The following is an 18,219-nucleotide window of genomic DNA, read 5'->3' on the forward strand; positions in this document are numbered from 1 at the left end:
TTACAGTATGTAATTCAGTACAAGATTAGTAATGTATGTTCAGTGTCCCACAGGGCCACTACAAATAGCAATGGTTCAAAATAGCATATACCTTAAAATATGATATTGTTTAAGTTAAGTTCACACAATGTCTCTTTTCTATTAATCACAGCTGTTGTTGCAAAGTGCAATAACAGCTGTGATTAATAAAAAACATACATTGCATTGATGTCAGAGGGAATCCCGGTCGGAGTATATACACATAGTATACACTCTGGCCGGGATTCCTAGCTGCCGCACAAAAAACTGACATGTCAGTTTTGTGCGGCCACTATTCATTAAATAGCGGCTTCACAGAACTGTCAGTTCACACAATGGAAAGTGTGGCTCTGGCTGTACTCTCCATTGTGTGCAACTGTAAATTGGGGTTTGGGCGCACATGGGTGCGCCCGCATGACAATTCAGCATAAATGAAGTTTATCTGGCAGGTACTGCAGTATCGTCCGGGATGATCCTCACTGACACCGGACATTCTGTGACCTGGCCGGGTCACAGAATGGCCGGTGTCTTACGCGGTGTAAACCCGGGCTTATACTGTGAAAGGTTTTTAAGCTTTTTACACTGTTTTGTAGGAATCAGTGCTGTTCTTACCCTCTCCGATATCCTACTTGGATGATCTGCCCTAAATAGTAGCCTTCAGCTGGATGATGGTCCCTACAGTGGGATAAGTCTACAGGAGAGGTCAGACAGGCCGGGTCAATACTAAATAGTTACATATGAGCAAAAAAAGCGAAGTCAGAATGAAAACAAGATAACATGCCAGAGGGTCAAAACCAGAAAGTCAGACAGAAAAAAGAAGGGAGGCAGGCTAGATCAATACCAGGAGGTCATGTAAGCTCCAAATTATCCAGCAAAAGCAGGTTCAAACACAAGCTTGATTTGGGAAAAATGAGTACAGAGTAAAAGGAATAATCACATGGGTCACTACTGCTAGGAAGCATGAGACATTGGCTCTGATTGATCCAGCGCCCCAGTGTTCCTAAACCTTTCTATCACAGGGATGCGTGACAATCCTGACAACCAAAGAATGCATAGCAGAACACTTCTGGCACACAGGTAATTTTGGTGCAATGAGAATTTAATGAATAATCAGAATCTATGAATAACCTGAATAACATGAATAACTCAAAACACTATAATGCCACCATTTCAAGAGCAAATAAAAAATTGGTTACTTACTATCATATATTAACATAATTAAAAAGAAAATCAAGAGGTCTCCTGCTAAATTGCATGAATATAAAAGACTATAGAGAGAAGAACTTTAATACTAAAAATTATAAGAACAACATTTTAAGGACATTCCCATAATTCATAGAATGATATAAATGTTAATATTTCCACCAATATTCCCTTTGTGAAAAATCTCATGGTGAAACCAACTGTTTTTCAGTTAGAAAAAAAATAACTATGTTGAGCACCTTTTTTGGCTTTTCGATGCAAACTGCTGGGTTATCTAATGAAGTTCAATTCCAGTGCAAATTGTGGCACAGTCGCATTGTGCCAACATTTAGGTTCAGTTCTGGGAGTTTACAGTTGCATTGGCTATAGTAAATTGTGCCCATGTCATTAACATTTTGTATTTAGGCAATGCAGTGGCTGAGGATGGGTTTATCATACACTTAAAGGGGTTATCCAGCGTTAGAAAAACATGGCTACTTTCTTCCAAAGACAGCAAGACTCTTGTCTTCAGGTCAGGTATGGTTTGCAATTAAGCTCTATTCACTTCAATGGACTGTGGCTGTGACCATGAAAACATTATTGCTTTTATTGTTCTGATCCGCTCCCCATTATATGTAAATTTGTTTGGTGCACCAAGGATGATCCCAAGTACTGTTACTGACGGTCACTATGCCTGCCTTCCTTATGAATCTTTGCTGATGTACCTCCTGACCTTGCCATATCCTGCAGTTGTGCAGTAATAGTACTCTTAAAGTGACTGTACCACCAGGCCCAGAGAGAAGCACTGGAGGCCTTATTGCACCCCGCTGTGTCTGCCTCCTTATAAGTATTCATTACAGCCTCTGCTGCTGATGTAGGTTGCAAAATCCAATGGTTGTACTCAGTGCCTTAAAGTGACTGTACCACCAGGCCCAGGCAGAAGCACTGCAGGCGGGCCGACCCACCCACAGTGGAAAGAAACTCCAGCCCCTCCATGACGTGACTCCATTAGAATCAATGAAACACTATCATAGAGGGGCTGGGGTTTCTTCCCACTAAGGGTGCTTCAGCCTGGGCCTGGTGGTTCAGACACTTTAAGGCACTGAGTACAACCATTGGATTTTGCAACCTACATCAGCAGCAGAGGCTGTAATGAATACTTATGAGGAGGCAGACACAGCGGGGTGCAATAATGGTGCTTGGCACAGCCCTCAGTGCACCAAGCATATTAGGCTGCAATCCGTTTAGCATATACATTTTATGGAAAAAACGGATGCAATTGTGTGTCATCCATTTGGATCCGTTTTCCCATTGACTTCGATTATTAAAAAAAAAAAAAAAAAAAAATGGATCGAAACGGATGCGTTTTTATTAACGGACACAAAAGTAGTGTTGACAACGTTTTTTCTGTCCGTTAAAAGTAACCAAATAAAAACGGATATGTTGAGCGGATTGCAAAAACGCTGTGTGAACCCAGCCTTATTTAATGATTTTTAATACATTTAATGCAATAAGAAAAGCAACAGTGCTTTCAGGGTCACAGTGCCTTCCACACCATACCTAAAGGTCAGTATGTGGTATGGTGCTGATTAGAGATGAGCAAACTGAGCAAATGAAGAAAAGCTCCTTGTTTTCTCTGCAATCCGCTCTTTAGCCTGTTGTCTTCTAACCCACTGCCACTCCATGCCACTCCTCCCTGGGTGCTGGGAAAAATGCACCCGGTGAGGAGCGGCTCTGAGTTAAAGGGCAGCAGGCTGAAGAGCGGATTGCAGAGAGAGAACGAACGCTTCACTTCATTATTACTCTAAATTTGCTTGTCTCTAGTGCTGATTTACTCCTGTGTGCCACCATCTTGAAGTGAGAGTGTTAACTACCTATTTACCATGTAAAGACAAACACAGCTCTAGAGGTGTAATAGAAAATGTAAGTCAGGATCATTACAGGATTAGTAATGAGATGTATGTACACATTTACACCACCATCAGAATAGCGTATACTGCTGTGGAGTATAACACAAGTTGTAAGGCTTCATTCACCTCAGTATATTTGGCGGATCCACATTTTTTGCAGATGTTACTAAGGTAATGTCCGTAACATCTGCAAAAAAATGCGGATCCCATAGAATTCTATTGGTGTGTCTGTGCCAAAATTATGGTCCACACTGGGACATGTTTTTTTTTGCGTACATGTTAATAGGCACAAATAAAACAAGGGGATCTAAATTTGTCTGCAAGTGCGGATCTGCAATTATGGACAAAACTTGCAGATGTGTGAATGAGGCCTTATTCCGCATCACTATTAGATATTCAATGTAGTGCAGCCAGCAGAATAACCTGTACAGCTCTGGACTTTTCTACAATATAATCACTGAACCAGTGGCCAACTGCTTTGTGTTTGTTTCTCCAGTGGGATTGCATAATACCTGTTCAGTGGCTATATGAGCATCAGCCCTTCCTCTTGCTGTTGTTAGCTTGTCCATAAATACCTGTATGTGTTGGCTGTGTTACCATAGCACCCTGCTGCTCTTCCCCAATTTATATCTTTCTAAGCAGCTCAGGAAAGAATCTTCTCCCTTCCAAGGAATACACAAGGGACTTAGTAGTAACTCATAATAATCATCACAGTCATGGGGTAGCAATGGAGAGGATTCCCCCTTCAACCCCCCACCCAAAACCTTACTAACTGGTTGTATCACTGTGATTAAATACATTGCATTTGAGGAATTTTGGCCTAATCTTATTTGCAGAATTGTTTTAATTTGGTAACATTGGAGTATATTCGAGCATGTACTACCAGTATAAAGTCTTTTCACAGCCAATGTTCCCTCTAAGCCTAAGCCACAGCTGAGCGGAATGGCAAGAGAGCTGAGCAATGGTCAGGCAAAGGTGGGCAAATCAAAAACTTGACACAGGAACATCAGTACCATAGGCTCTATACACCATATACATAACAGTGCAATTATATCAAATGACTCACAGGAGATGTCTTCTCTGATCAGAGTTCTTCCCTTTTCATCTTCTTCTCCATCTGCCCTAAGCCATTATGAGAACTTCTTCGAGCCACGAATCCACAGAATCCGCCAGACAGACATATTAGGCTCCTCATTCTGGCACCATCCTCATCTCAAACTGCACATCTGTATTGGCTCGTTTATGCCCTTATTTAGTGGGTAGGCTGACTCTATGTGACCCCCTTATAGTATATGCCCCCCTCTATGTAGCCTCCTTATAGATGGTCCCTCTGTGTATTCCCTCTTATAGATGCCCCCTCTGTGTATTCCCTCTTATAGATGGCTCCTGTATTATCCCCTTATAGATGCCGTCCTGTATTGTCCCCCTTATAGATGCCGTGCTGTATTGTCCCCCTTATAGACGCCCCCCTGTATTGTCCCCCTTATAGATGGCCCCCTGTGTATTCCCCCTTATAGATGTCCCTTTATGTTGTCCCCCTTATAGATGGTCCATGTGTTGTCCCCTTACAGATAGCCCCTGTGTTGTTCCCCTTATAGATGGCTCCTGTATTGTCCCCCTTATAAATGCCCCCTTATGTTGTCCCATGTATAGATGCCCGCTCCCTGTGTTGTCCCCTTTGTAGATGCCCCTTGTTTTGGCCCCCCTTATATTCCCCCCCTGTGTTATCCTCTTTATAGATGCCCCCCCTGTTATCCCTCTTATTCCCCCCTAATACCACTCTTATAGAATGCCCCCCTAATATCCCCATTAAAGATGGTCCCCCTAATATCCCCTTTATGCATGCCCCCCAGTGGCGTAGCCACCAGGGTCGCAGCGGGCGCTGCTGCGACCCGGCCCGCCTCGAGGGGGGGCCCGCGAGGGCCCCCCCCCCTTGCCACTGCATTGCTCCCCCTTAAATTCTCTTGTGACCACAAGCATTGTTTTGCTTGCTGTCACAAGAGCAGGCTCATCCGGGCCCCCGGCTGATGCGTGGCTGCTGGGGGTGTCCCGTCCTATCCCCAGCAGCGCCGTGCATCAGTGAGCTCCCTGTGCCGCTTGGGGCCCTGACTTCCGGCACAGGAGGCGTATGTCAGAGACGCTTCCTGTCCCGGAAGTCCCAGCCCCGGCGTACAGGGAGAAGGAGAGGATCGCTGGGGGAGCGGGTTGTTAGGTGAGTTTGTGTGTTTGTTTTTTTTTATTCTGCTTAGCAAAGAGGAAGGGGGGGGGGGGGGGAGAAGAGGGGACCATCTTTAATGAGGGGGGCATCTATAAGGGGGGAGAAGAGGGGGCCATCTATAATGGGGGAGAGGGGGCATCTATAAGGGGGGGCAAGGGGGGAATCTATAAGGGGGGAGAAGAGGGTGCCATCTTCAAGGGGGGGAGAGGGGGCATCTATAATGGGGAGAGGGGGCCCTCTATAAGGGGAGGGGGCCCTCTATAAGGGGAGGGGGGAGAGGGGGCCACTTTTAAGAGGGGGGAGAGGTGGGCATCTATAATGGGGGGGGAGAGAGGGGGTCATCTATAATGGGGGAGAGGGGGGCATCTATAAGGGGAGAGAGGGGGGGTATCTATAAGGGGGGAGAAGAGGGTGCCATCTTCAAGGGGGGGGAGAGAGGGGTCATCTATAAGGGGAAGGGGGAGAGGGGGCCATCTATAAGGGGGGCAATATGCAGTGGGGGCCATCTTTAAGGGGGGGAGAGGGGCCATCTATAAGGGGGGCAACATGCAGTGGGGGCCATCTATATATACTATAAGGGGGATCACATAGTGTCAGGGCTACCCACTAAATGAGGGTGTAAAGGGGCCAATACAGATGTGCAGTGTGTAAAGAGATGAGGATGGTGCTAGAGTGAGGAGCCTAATATGTCTATCTGGCAGATTCTGTGGATTCGTGGCTCGGAGAAGTTCTCATAACGGCCCAGGGCAGATGGAGAAGGAGAAAATGAAAAGGGAAGAACTCTGATCAGAGAAGATGTCCCCTGTGAGTCACCTGATATAACTGCACTGTAATTTATATGGTGTATACAACCTGTGTGGAGCTGCGTCAGCCTCTATATGACTGGATGAGGTGATAGTGATCTGTGTACAGTGGATCTTATTCAGTAGCAGCGGTGGTGTTAGTCAGTATCAGTGGTGGTGTTAGTCAGTATGCGGTGGTAATGTTTGTTACGTGTTATCCGGTACTGTGTTTTATTGGTCTTAGTATACTGGATTTGGTCAGTAACAATATGGTGGTAGTGGGTGTGGTGTGGGGGTAATATTTGCCCCTTGTATACTCATATTATTGGCAATATTGGTCTTAGTATACAGTAACAGTATGGCGGTAACAGGGCCGGCTCCACGTTTTTGTGGGCCCTTGGACGAGAGAGCCTCAGCGGGCCCCTTTGTATAGCACACCTCGGGGCACACCTACCAAATAAAGTTTGACAAAATACTGAAAAAAATACATAATTCAGTAACTCACCTAACAAATCGTTCCCCCGTTGCTGCTCTCTTCTCCTCCTCTCCCTCGGCTGCTGCTCCGCTCCTTGGGGGTGTCCCAGGGATTCCAGGGTGGCGCACACATCAGGAAGCTCAGTGTGCACTGGGGCCGGTACTTCCGGTATAGGGAGCGTCTCTAACGTGCTCCCTGTGCCGGAGGTCCCGGCTGACGCACATTGAGCTTCCTGATGTGTGCGCTGGCAGGGACACCCCCAGGAAGAGGAGCAGCAGATGGAGGCCGGATTGCCTCTTGTGACCACAAGCAGAATACTGCTTGAGGTCACAAGAGGGATTGGGAAGTGGAATGTCACGCCACCCTCACATTCAGTCTTCTGACAAAGGTTTCTGCAGTCTATAAGAAGGAATGGCAGGGCTGGTACAAGCAGTGCCAGTACCGCCATTCTATCTGTATCTGTGTCCAGAAGAGGACGCAGATACAGTGTTCTTTGCGAGCGGCCGCCCAGAGATCGGGCTGAGCGGGCGGCTGGAGGCAGTGAGCGAGGCCTCCCTGTCAGCTGAGCAGCCATGCACCAGCATCTCAATAGGACCCAGGTTGAGACTTTGACTTGGCTACACCAAACCCTTAAATTTCATTTGTTTTGAGACATTCAGATGTAGAATCGCTTAGGTGCTTCATCATAACCTAACTGCACCTGAGCTTTAGGTCATAAACTAAGGGCAAACATCCTCCTTAAGGGTGCCTTCACACACAACATATCCGCAGCGGATTTCTCGCATACATTACCTTCTTCACGCTCATGCTTGCTTCGGGGCCTTCCAGCATCTCCCGGCGGTCAGCCAATCAGTGTTCTGCCCCGCCAAGCCAGCAAGTATGGAGAAGTGCAACCCTTTTGGGTGACTGTGTTTGTCTCTGCTAATCCCCACTTGGTACTATTGGGCCTTCATGTAGAACAGAGGGATTTGTGTATAGAGGGATTGGGACAGATTGCCGTTGGCCAAAAATAAGTTCAGCCGACAGCTATTAAAGGTGTATGGGCAGGTAAGATGGCACAGATACATTATTTACACATTTTCCCATATAGATAACCACAGAAGTTGCTGGCCCAGGAAACAATTAAAATCAGGAAACAATTAAAATTGATGGTCCATTAACATAAGAAAGAGCAGCTGAGATTGGAAGGGAAGTATCTGTAATGAGCTGCGCCATTTCTTCATCAGGGTTAAGTACGGGTCATGATTTGTTCTCATTGAATAATGACTGCAATAGAGCAGAATCTCCAGCATTTAAGATGCAAGAAATAAAACATACTGCAAAGGAAGACAAAGGACCTGGTTGGGTACTATACCTGAAACTAGATGGGTAACATAGTAAGCAGAAGTACGTGCAGCCTCCAGCACACCACTAATGATGCCCTAGATCATTCAATTGTGGGAAGAGCGTTCCAAGGCCCCAAATTAGACCAGTTAAAGCGAATCTGTACCCACAATCTGACCCCCCCAAACCACTTGTACCTTCGGATAGCTGCTTTTAATCCAAGATCTGTCCTGGGGTTCGTTCGGCAGGTGATGCAGTTATTGTCCTAAAAAACAACTTTCAAACTTGCAGCCCGTGCCAAACGGGAGTATCTGTGCCCTAACTTTGCACCACCCCTCCGTCTCTCCTCCCTACCCTGTTCATCATTAGGAATGCTCCAGGCAGATTCGTCAGCTGTGTGAATACTAAACATGGGCTGGATCATTAAGGCACCTGTGCAAATGTTCAGCATGGAGAAAATGTTCCAGTGGCATTCCTAATGATGAAGAGGGTGGGTAGGAGGGACGGAGGGGTGGTGCAAAGTTAGGGCACAGATACTCCCGTAGGGCACGAGGCTGCAAGTTTGAAAGTTGTTTTTTAGGGCAATAACTGCATCACCTGCCGAACGGACTCCAGGACACATCTTGGATTAAAAGCAGCTATCCGAAAGTACAAGTGGTTTGGGGGAGTCAGATTGTGGGTACAGAGTCACTTTAAGGGTATAAACCCACACACTGTATATGCAGCAGATATGCAACAAATACGCAGCAGATTTGTTGGTACAGATTTGATGCTGTGTTCAGTTATTTAGATCTAATCTGCTGCGATTTTGCTGCGAGTTTGCTGCGAGTTTGCTGCGTATCGCAGCAGTAAATACGCTGCATATACGGTGTGTGGGTTTATACCCTAAGGCTTTAATGGTCACTGTGGTTTTAAACACTTCTCATCTATATGATAGCTTATGTGATTCCTAACATATTTGTAAATCACTTCATTAAAAATGACTTCTTCCCCCCCCCCCTTACAATCTTGGCCACTAGGTGTCTCACTTCTTTGCAATCTGCTGTCTGGTCATGTGGGTGCTGTGTCCCAGAACCGGTGTCTTCTGCTGTTGAGGCAGCATGTATAGGCCAGTACTGTGTGTTATAGACTCTGGGGCTGAAGCCTGTAGAATGGTTCCTTCCCCACCAGAGTTCCCTGTATTCTTTGTAAGGTCAAATGTATTTAAGGGTTAACTGATTGCTCTATTGATTATGTGTATTTCAAACCACTGTCTCCTGATTTCTGTTTAGCCAATCCCTTAGCCTGCTACCTCAGGGCCCACTGCCCTATCACAGAAGGTTATTGTGTCTCTTGGCCGATCACATCTCCTCATGAAGGCCTAAGTTATATTGTGGGGTTGGGACTGAGTTGACTTGAGTCGGGTTAGTGAGAATGTGTAGTCTGTGTATGAGAAGCAATGCTACTTCAGAGAGCCTGCTGAAGGTTTATTCCCAGGCCTGACCAGGTGGCCAGGGTCCATGTGCGGAGCTATTATCTTTCGTCCATACCCTGATACCCTAGCCATGTCCGGTGTAAGGGGGTGGGAAACTCCGGAAGTAAATCATATCCATTGTGGGCTGTCATCTTCTTCTACCTCTGAATGGAACACACAAGTAATTGAGGTACTGAATAAGTCAGTAATTAAGCACAGTGCAAAGGCCAAGTCACTACTGCGTGCTGCTATGATTCCTAAAGGGGCACCCTGACAGCTAGCTCTACCCACTAAGTGGGTCTGTAATCCCTCATTGTGTGTCACTCTGTGCCCACATAGTAGCTTAGGTGATTGTTCATTCCCAATGATACAGGCTGCCATTTAATGACAAATAATTGCTGCTATTTTAAAATAACAGCAATTATTTGCCATTAAAAGGCGAACATGCACTCAATTTCAACAGTGTGTGAACATAGCCTTCCTGTGTTTACAATCCACTCCTAGTTTTGGTTGCAAAATACCAACCGAAATACTGAGCAAAAATACTGTGTGGGAACATAGCTTCAGAGTGAATTTGTTTGGCCTCATTTCTAAGTGTCATTTTTAAGCTTATCACCTGCCAAACACCACCCCTACAGTGAAACATGGTGGTGGCAGCATCATTCTGTGGGGGTATTTCTAAGTGGTTGGGACAGGGAGACAGGTGAGGGTTGACAGAATGCTGAATAAGCAAAATACAAAAATACGCAGATTACTCTGGACCTCAAGCTAGGCCAAAGGTTCACCTACAGTACCAACAGGACAATGATCTTAAAGAAGCAGTTCAGTTTTTTTTTTTTTCGGCCCCCCGTGTAGCCGCTGTCATGTATACCTACAGAAGATGATCGGTGTCCCGTTCCAGTCGGTCAGTTCCCGTCCCGCGGTGCCGTTCAAATAGGGCGCGCTCACGTCCGCCAGCTGCTGCGAGTCCTCTTCTCTGACCAGTGATTATACGGCGGAAGTCACTCGCTTCCATGCATTCTCTATGGAAGCGCGTGACTTCCGGCGTTCAAATTACAAGGGAGAGAAGAGGAGTCACATTGCCGGCGGACGTGAGCGCGCCCGATTTGAATGGCACCACAGAACGGGAACTGACCGATGGGAACGGGACACTGATCATCTTCTGTAAGTATACATGACAGCGGCTACCCGGGGGGCCGAAAAAAAAAACTAAACTGAACTGCTTCTTTAAGCACACAGCCAAGACAACAGAGGAAGAGCATATGGAGAACTATATGAATACCCTTGAATAGCCAACCCAGAGCCCCAACTTGAACTCAATTGAACATCTCTTGAGAGACCTGAAAATGGTCTCCACTGACAGTCCCCATACAATTTAAGGCTGGGTTCACACTATGTATATTTGAGGCTGTATTTGTGAGGCTGTATAGCAACCAAAACCAGGAGTGGATTGAAAACACAGAAAGGCTCTGTTCACATAATGTTGTAATTGAGTGGATGGCCATCATTTAATGGCAAATATTTGCTGTTATTTTAAAACAACGGCTGTGGTATTGAAATAATGGCCGTTATTTACTGTTATATGGCGGCCATCCACTCAATTTCAACATTGTGTGAACAGATCCTTTCTGTGTTTTCAATCCACTCCTGGTTTTGGTTGCTATGAGGACCTGACATGAGGACCAAATACAGCCTCAAATATACATAGTGTGAACCCAGCCTAAAAGAGCTTAAGAGGATCTGCAGAGAAGAATGGCAGATAATCCCCAAACCCAGGTGTGCAAACCTGGTGGCATCATACCCAAGAAGAGGCTATAATCACTGCCAAAGATGCTTCAGGTAAGTACTAAATATGTATGTCAATGCAATCTTTTAGTCTTTATTTTCAATAATTTAGGAAAGTATTGAGAGCATAATGATGGAAAACTTGATTTTTGTTCTTAGTTTAGCAGGACACAAAATAAAGTGTGAAAGGGTCTGAAGAATTTTCTAATTAACTATGTATCAGCTGCCCTGTAGCCACGTTTGACATCTTATGTCATATATTAATACTCTTATGCAGCCCCTTTAATTGATACCATTTATACAAGTCTGACCCTTTGTCCTCTGTCTGCTCTCCCCAAACTTCCTTGTTGACCATGCATGTCCCCTGCTCTGTAATCACTCAGCCCTCTGCACATTGACATGTAATTATTATGTGTCCACAGATTATCTAGTGAGGGTTTTCCTGAAGCTCTGGATGCTGGCGCTAGGCGTCAGGTTAATCAGATGTTTGTTGAATGTGCTCTGTAATTATTTCTTTGGCCTTAGAAAGTTTCTGCAGTGTCCATTACTGATTCATGATTTCTCTGTTAAAAGGACAAAGCTCCTAGATGAGACACAATTGTAGAAAGAGGCAGTTTTCTTACCAAGAAAATAGTGGAATATTTACCAAATGAGTACCAAACTGGACAAAATGGTGCAGAGATGCTACATAATGAGGCATTTATAAAAATTGTCACTTTACTGCTATGAGTATGTGACTTGCGCAAAGTTCCCAGAAATGTGACGTAAACAGCAGAAGCCCAGTCCTTCAGAAAACGGAAAAATATCAGCAAAGAGGACAATATGTGAAAAAAATATAATTTTTTTTCAGGGTTCCCATTATTTGGAGACTAAATTATGGTATTTGGGTGGTGGTGGCAGGGCTGCACATCTCTATTGCACTTCTGCACTACTTTTCAGCTGTAAACAGGACCTAGATGTGCTTTATCATTCATAAATGGTACCTCTTCTATGCCCAGTATCAACACCTAAAAGTCTAAGGGCCACATGTATCATCCTGCGAACGGATGATTTTCGGCGGAAAGTGCCGATTTGCGTATTTTTTTATACGCAAATGGCCGATTTGCGAATAAAATATTCGCAAATCGGCACTTTCCGCCGAGTACGCCAGGGGGGCGGAAAGGGGGCGTGTAGTGGGTGGAACGGTGGGCGCGGACTCAGAGTCCGCGCGATTTACCATCCGTTCTGCCCAAATATACGCCGAAAACCTACTCCAGTCCTCAGCTGGCGTAGGTTTTCGGCTGTGCGCACGGGATTTATGTAGAGGCAGTCCGCCTCTACATAAATCTCTGTAGCGCCGTAGCTGCGGGGGCATTTTTAAGTCCGGCGTAAAAACGCCGGACTTAATAAATGCCCCCCTTAGACTCTAAACAATCTTTCAGCACTTTGTGAAGTGTCGGTGCTCGTGAATTTGAACAGATCCAAACTTTATAGTTTACTGCTTACTTTATTTGCTGTGGTGAGCACACTGCACCAAACCCACTAAGGTAGGCGTTGAGTTGGGTAGCACAGCATCGCTACTTAACTGCCTGGAGGCTAGACAGTAAGCAGTGATCTATGCAGATTGCTGCTTACTCTAGAGGTGCTATTAAAATGACGGGTGTTCTGCTTCTTAGTTGGGGACATGGCACTTACCTCTTGCCACTCTTGGAAGTATCTTCAGCTGTGCTGCAGCCTCTAGTGACTATCATGTGATCACTTGAGGCTTCAGTGCAGAAGAAGATGTCAGGCCATACAGACAGAAGGAAAGGAAGAGTGTCAGGCTGTGTTCCCACATTGAGTTTGATATAAATTTGGTGTGAGAACACAACCTTTAAGCACTTTGTAAGTGTTCTTCCATGCTATGCTATCTGCCACAGTTAGGGCCCTATTCCACGGGGCGATTATCGTTCGCATAATCGTTTACGATAAACGATCCAATCGACCGCTATTGCGTAAGACCTGAAATCATTCCCCATTAACATGAAAAGATGATCGTTCTTGCGGTCGTCTTGTCATCGCTATTGCATTCGTCACTACTGCAAAGGACTGAACCACATCTTATTCAGTGCAAACGATTTGCCAACGAGCAACAATAAAAATAGGTCCAGGTCTTATTAAATGATCAACGATTTCTCGTTCGGTCGTTAATCGGTAACTGCTATTCAAACGAACGATTATTGTTTAGATTCCAACGATTTAACGATAATCTGAATGATAACCGTCCCGTGGATTAGGGCCCTAAGAGTATTCCCTTGTGATCTGCAGGAGTATCTTAACTTGTGGGTCCAGGTGCTGTCTACAGTATACTGCATTATCCACAGCTGCTTTCCATTTACTAACCTTTTTTTTTCTCTTTTTTTGTGTTTTAGGTACTGGTATTCTGAGGACTACATTGACTTCAGTAGATTATATTGATGACCGGCATTTTGTTTTTATTATATATAAAATGCTAACATTTTTCACTGGTGTATTTTTTTTTCTCACTTTACAGGCTTAGTAGTGGAAACTGTACTGGAAGGAGCCAGGTCACATCAGTTCTGGAGTGTCAAAAAATTAGCAGACTAGTATTATTAGGCTGGAAAGGGTCAAAATGAATGGACCTTGCCATCCTGATATCATAGGCTGCTGCTGTTTAATTGTTTACCTGGCTGGTTATGAGGGACCAAGGTACGAAGGACCCTATTTGCTTTTTATCTTTAAATAACAATAAAAGAACAATAAAAGAAACATGAAAGTGCATCCATCACTATTGTTTTAGATACAACATTTTACATTTATACTGATATCATCTTACTTTATGATTACAATTCGGAGTGAATTCGGAGAAATAAACAGTAAGGGGACAAAAATAAATCTTTAAAACAGAGCATTTTACATAGGTAAAATATTAAGTAGTGTTCCTGGCTGATTTTATTCATATAAAGTAGAGCCAGCCGGAGGAAGCCGCAGTGTAATTCCCCCTCCTACCTCTGTGCAGTAACCTAATATCTCGTTTAGCTTCTTTAGACTATATTAAAACTGTATTTCTGGCTTATATGGGATTTATCCAGTAAAGAGGAATTAACACTTACATGGAACAAGCAAGAGAAGGTAATCCCAGTTTATAAAGGTTTCTAACGATAGCTGCACATTTCCACCAGCGAATTTTCAGAGCAAATCTGAAATATACAGAAGGAAAGATGGAAGATATGTAATACAATTCCAATAATTGGACATGCTGACTGATCAAGATCAATATATAACTAAGAGAGCTGCACTAATCATATAAGTCTGATATCCACAGTCAGTATAGTGATACACCCTACACATTTCATAGCCCTGCCACTGACACCCAGCGCGGGACTAACAAGTCATTTCTAACATTGCAATTTTTGTCACTTGCAGCACCATTAGATGTGAAATTAATGGAATGTTATAGTAGTAACAGGACAATGAGACTAATCTATCCAATCTTGTAATTTCAGTCAATTTTCCATGACATTGTGGCTCTGTGCTTAAGGGGGGTTCTCCATGATTATATAAATGGAGATGAAAGATCCAAGCATGTCTAATGCTTCAAGCTATTATATATTGTCTGTTGAAATTCAGTCCTGGAAAGCTGATTTTGGGGACTATAACAGTAGAGAACTATAGTCTATTACAAGCACTGTCTTAAGAATTGATTAGTCATGTTGACTGTCTATGGACTTTACTTTACAGAGCAGACATTACCAATCAATATCATAGGATGCACATTTTGATAGACAATACCATTCTCTGCCGGCAACAAAAATAGGCCAGAATGCTATGTTTTAGCACAAGATACACTATACTGAAATAGATTTTAAATGGGTATTGCGGTCTAACATAACTTTTCATATGTTGCTGTCCATGGTGAGACTAACAATTCCTTCCATACTCCTTCTCCCAGTTCTGAGCTGGTGTTTTTTGCTGAAGACACAAAAAACTGTGTGAGCTTTTCTCTGTCTTCCCCTCCTCCCCCCTACCTTCAGAGATTTCTGACTGCTGGGACCAGCCAGAGAGACACACAGTGTACACTTACTGGAGGCACACGTCCCCTCTGTCACTTTGTGGGCACCCTGTCCACTAACCCTTACAATCACTAACCCAGCCCATTGAAGAGAAGGAGGACCCATGATCCCAACTCTAAGGCTGTATTCCCACTTTCCGTGTTTCTCACGGAACATGGACGAGGAATGCCTGTAACAGAGTGTCCCCTGCCTGGACAGCATCTGTGATAAGATGCTGAGGGTGGGGGAAGTGTACTCATATGTGCTGCACTGTAATGAATCAGCGGCGCACGGTGCTGTCATTACAGCACGGCGCATATCTGTACAGTTCCCCCGCTCCCAGCATCTTATCACAGATGCTGCCCGGGCGGGGGAGACTCCATTACAGGCATTCCTCATCCGTGTTCAGTGAGGAACACAGAACGTGGGAATAAAGCCTAAGGGTGGAGGCCAGAAGGATGGAGCATGTTGGAGTGGACTCCATTCAGCTCAATAAGGTACAAGTGTTAATGAAACTTCTTCCCTCTTAGATATTCCATGATCAAGGGCTGGGCTGCTGAATGCTGAGGCGCACAATTACTAATGCTATGCTGACTCAATAACTGCACAGTTTCAAACCACAGTTTCCACTGCCGAGCAGCTGCATGCAAGCCTAACATCAGGGGGTAGCTAGGATTCATGGGGCCCCATAGCAAAAAACTGTATGGGGCCCCATAAATCCTGTATGTCCCCCCCCCCCCCCCGCCAAACACAGACATTGACGCACATATACACACACAGAGGCACCAATAACATATATACAGATACACCACTGACATACACACATATATACGCTGTAATGTGATTACACTAGTGCTGATGTATACACCATGAGTATACTGTACACAGGAAAATCATCTCAGTGTAATAAGAAATACTCAACCAGAACTAAAAGAAAATGCAGCAGATATTAGTGGTGGGTTCTTTTATTAGAGCCCAGCATTAATAGAAGCTGCTGCAGAACATCTTTGGGAGCAAACACACACATATACACCAGTGCTACAGACATTGCTGACATACACAAACACACACATATACACCAGTGCTACAGACATTGCTGACATACACAAACACACACATATACACCAGTGCTACAGACATTGCTGACATACACACACACATACTGTATATACACCAGTGCTACAGACATTGCTGACACACACACATATAGCCACAGATACATACACATACTGACATATAAATATATACACAGATACATATATACACACACACTGACATATACATATACCCACAGATACATATATACACTCACTGACACACATACACAGCACTTACAGCTCCCAGGCTTCCCCCCTCCTCCTTCTGTAGTCCGGGCTGATCTTCACATAGGTATTGAGGACCTTTGGGTCATGTGACCCAAAGGTCCTTAATCCCTCTCCTGTGCCGTCTGGCAGGTCCTGCGCCTCTGTTCAGCCCACTCACCCGGCACTACAGTGAGGGGGCTGAACAGTGCAGTGGGGGTCCCTCTTCCTCTCTGGACCCTGGGGGAGCGGGGTACCTACCATGAAGGCAGGGCAGGCTTCCTCAGGCCCCCTTTCTGCAGGGGCCCCATAGCAGTCGCCTTCCCTGCCTTCACTGTAGCTACGCCACTGCCTAACATCATCTTACATCAAATGAAGTGGTGTAAAGCATACCTCCACTGAAGTGACAAAGATGCTCCTCTATCTTGCAGTCTGATGAACATGTCTGAGTTTGGTGAATGTCAAAAGAACATTACCTGCTTGGTTGCATTGTGCCAGCAGTAAACTTTGGTGGAGGAGGAGATAGTGCTATGGGGTTGCTGTTAGGAGCCTAGGTTTCTTAGTTCCAAAGAAACATCAAAGCGCTATTGACATTTTTAATAACTTTTGAAGTGTCATCAGACATGTCAAAAGTTATTGATCGCAGAGGGTCTCACTGCTGAGACCAGATGGAGAGAGAGTGCAGTAGTGAAAATTCTTTTGCTTCATGGACTATAATAAAGCAAAAGATTCAGATTTGATTGACAGTCTGGGAGAAACACTTTAATGTGGTGCTGAGTTGGCAATTTAAAGGGAATGTGTCATCAGAAAATGACTTGTTTAAAGGCAATCTGTCACTAGATTTATGCTTAGATTTAAGGCAGCATAAACTAGTGACTGAAATGCTGAACAGATTGGTGTATTACTTACATAATCCTGTTCAGCTGTTCTCCTAATATGCAGGAGAATAGGATTCTTGCCACACCCCTCCCTCTGCCCTCCAACTACTGATTGACAGTTGACTGCCTATACACAGCAAAGATAGATAACTGCCAATCAGCAGCTGGTGGGCGGAGTTTTCTGCTTCTCATGAATAATGAGGACTTTTGGGCTCATGCACATAATGGAGAGGACTACTTATTGTCCATGTTATTCCGAAGGATATCTTTGGATCAGCTGCACAGAACTTTGTAAGTGATACACTATTCTGTTCAGCTTCTCTGTCACTAGTTTGTTACCCTTAATTTTTACACTGACATAACCCTTGCACTTCCACTATATCTCAGTTTATGCTGTTTTAGTAAAATTTAGCAGTGTGACAAGTAAAATGGCCAAACAAGAGCATGTGAAGCCTCATTTAAGAGTCTTGAAATACAGGACTAGCCAGATATCCCTCCGGGAAGGACCCAGCCAAGGGGTGGCTCCTGTCAGGAAACCACCAAAACCACCATATTAAGTCAATGCAATTACAAGGGAAAAACCAGATATCCATCCACAGACAGCTGTTTCGAGGTGTTGCCCCTCATCATTGTGGAGCAGGATTCTGGCTGGAGCCAGATATCCCAGAGGTATATCTGGCTAGTCCTGTGTTTCGAGACTCTTAATGAGTCTCCACGGGCTCTTCTTTTGCATATTTATGTTTCCCAGTGAGCAATACACCTAGAATTTCACTGCACTGAGCGCATTAACCAGCAGCTGGCAATGTTATCGTTTGGCTGGTCTCCTTGAGATCAGCGATCTGTTTCTCTTAAAGTAAAATGGT

The 18,219-nt window shown here is 44.7% G+C and overlaps 1 long non-coding RNA gene across 2 annotated transcripts in view; it reads right to left on the minus strand.

Moving 5' to 3' along the window:
- The window catches only part of LOC138788603 (uncharacterized), an 80,288-nt gene extending 63,716 nt beyond the window's left edge, over positions 1-16,572 (minus strand). For both annotated transcript variants that reach the window (XR_011362621.1, XR_011362620.1), the window contains exons 1-2: positions 16,513-16,572; positions 14,239-14,325 (exon numbers count right to left, since the gene is read on the minus strand). This is a non-coding gene — a long non-coding RNA (uncharacterized lncRNA). The remainder of the gene's footprint in view (positions 1-14,238; positions 14,326-16,512) is intronic.
- Between the last annotated feature and the right edge of the window lie 1,647 nt (positions 16,573-18,219).

The sequence above is a fragment of the Dendropsophus ebraccatus genome, chromosome 4 (assembly GCF_027789765.1).
Source record: "Dendropsophus ebraccatus isolate aDenEbr1 chromosome 4, aDenEbr1.pat, whole genome shotgun sequence".
In the NCBI taxonomy this organism is placed as follows: Eukaryota; Metazoa; Chordata; class Amphibia; order Anura; family Hylidae; genus Dendropsophus; species Dendropsophus ebraccatus.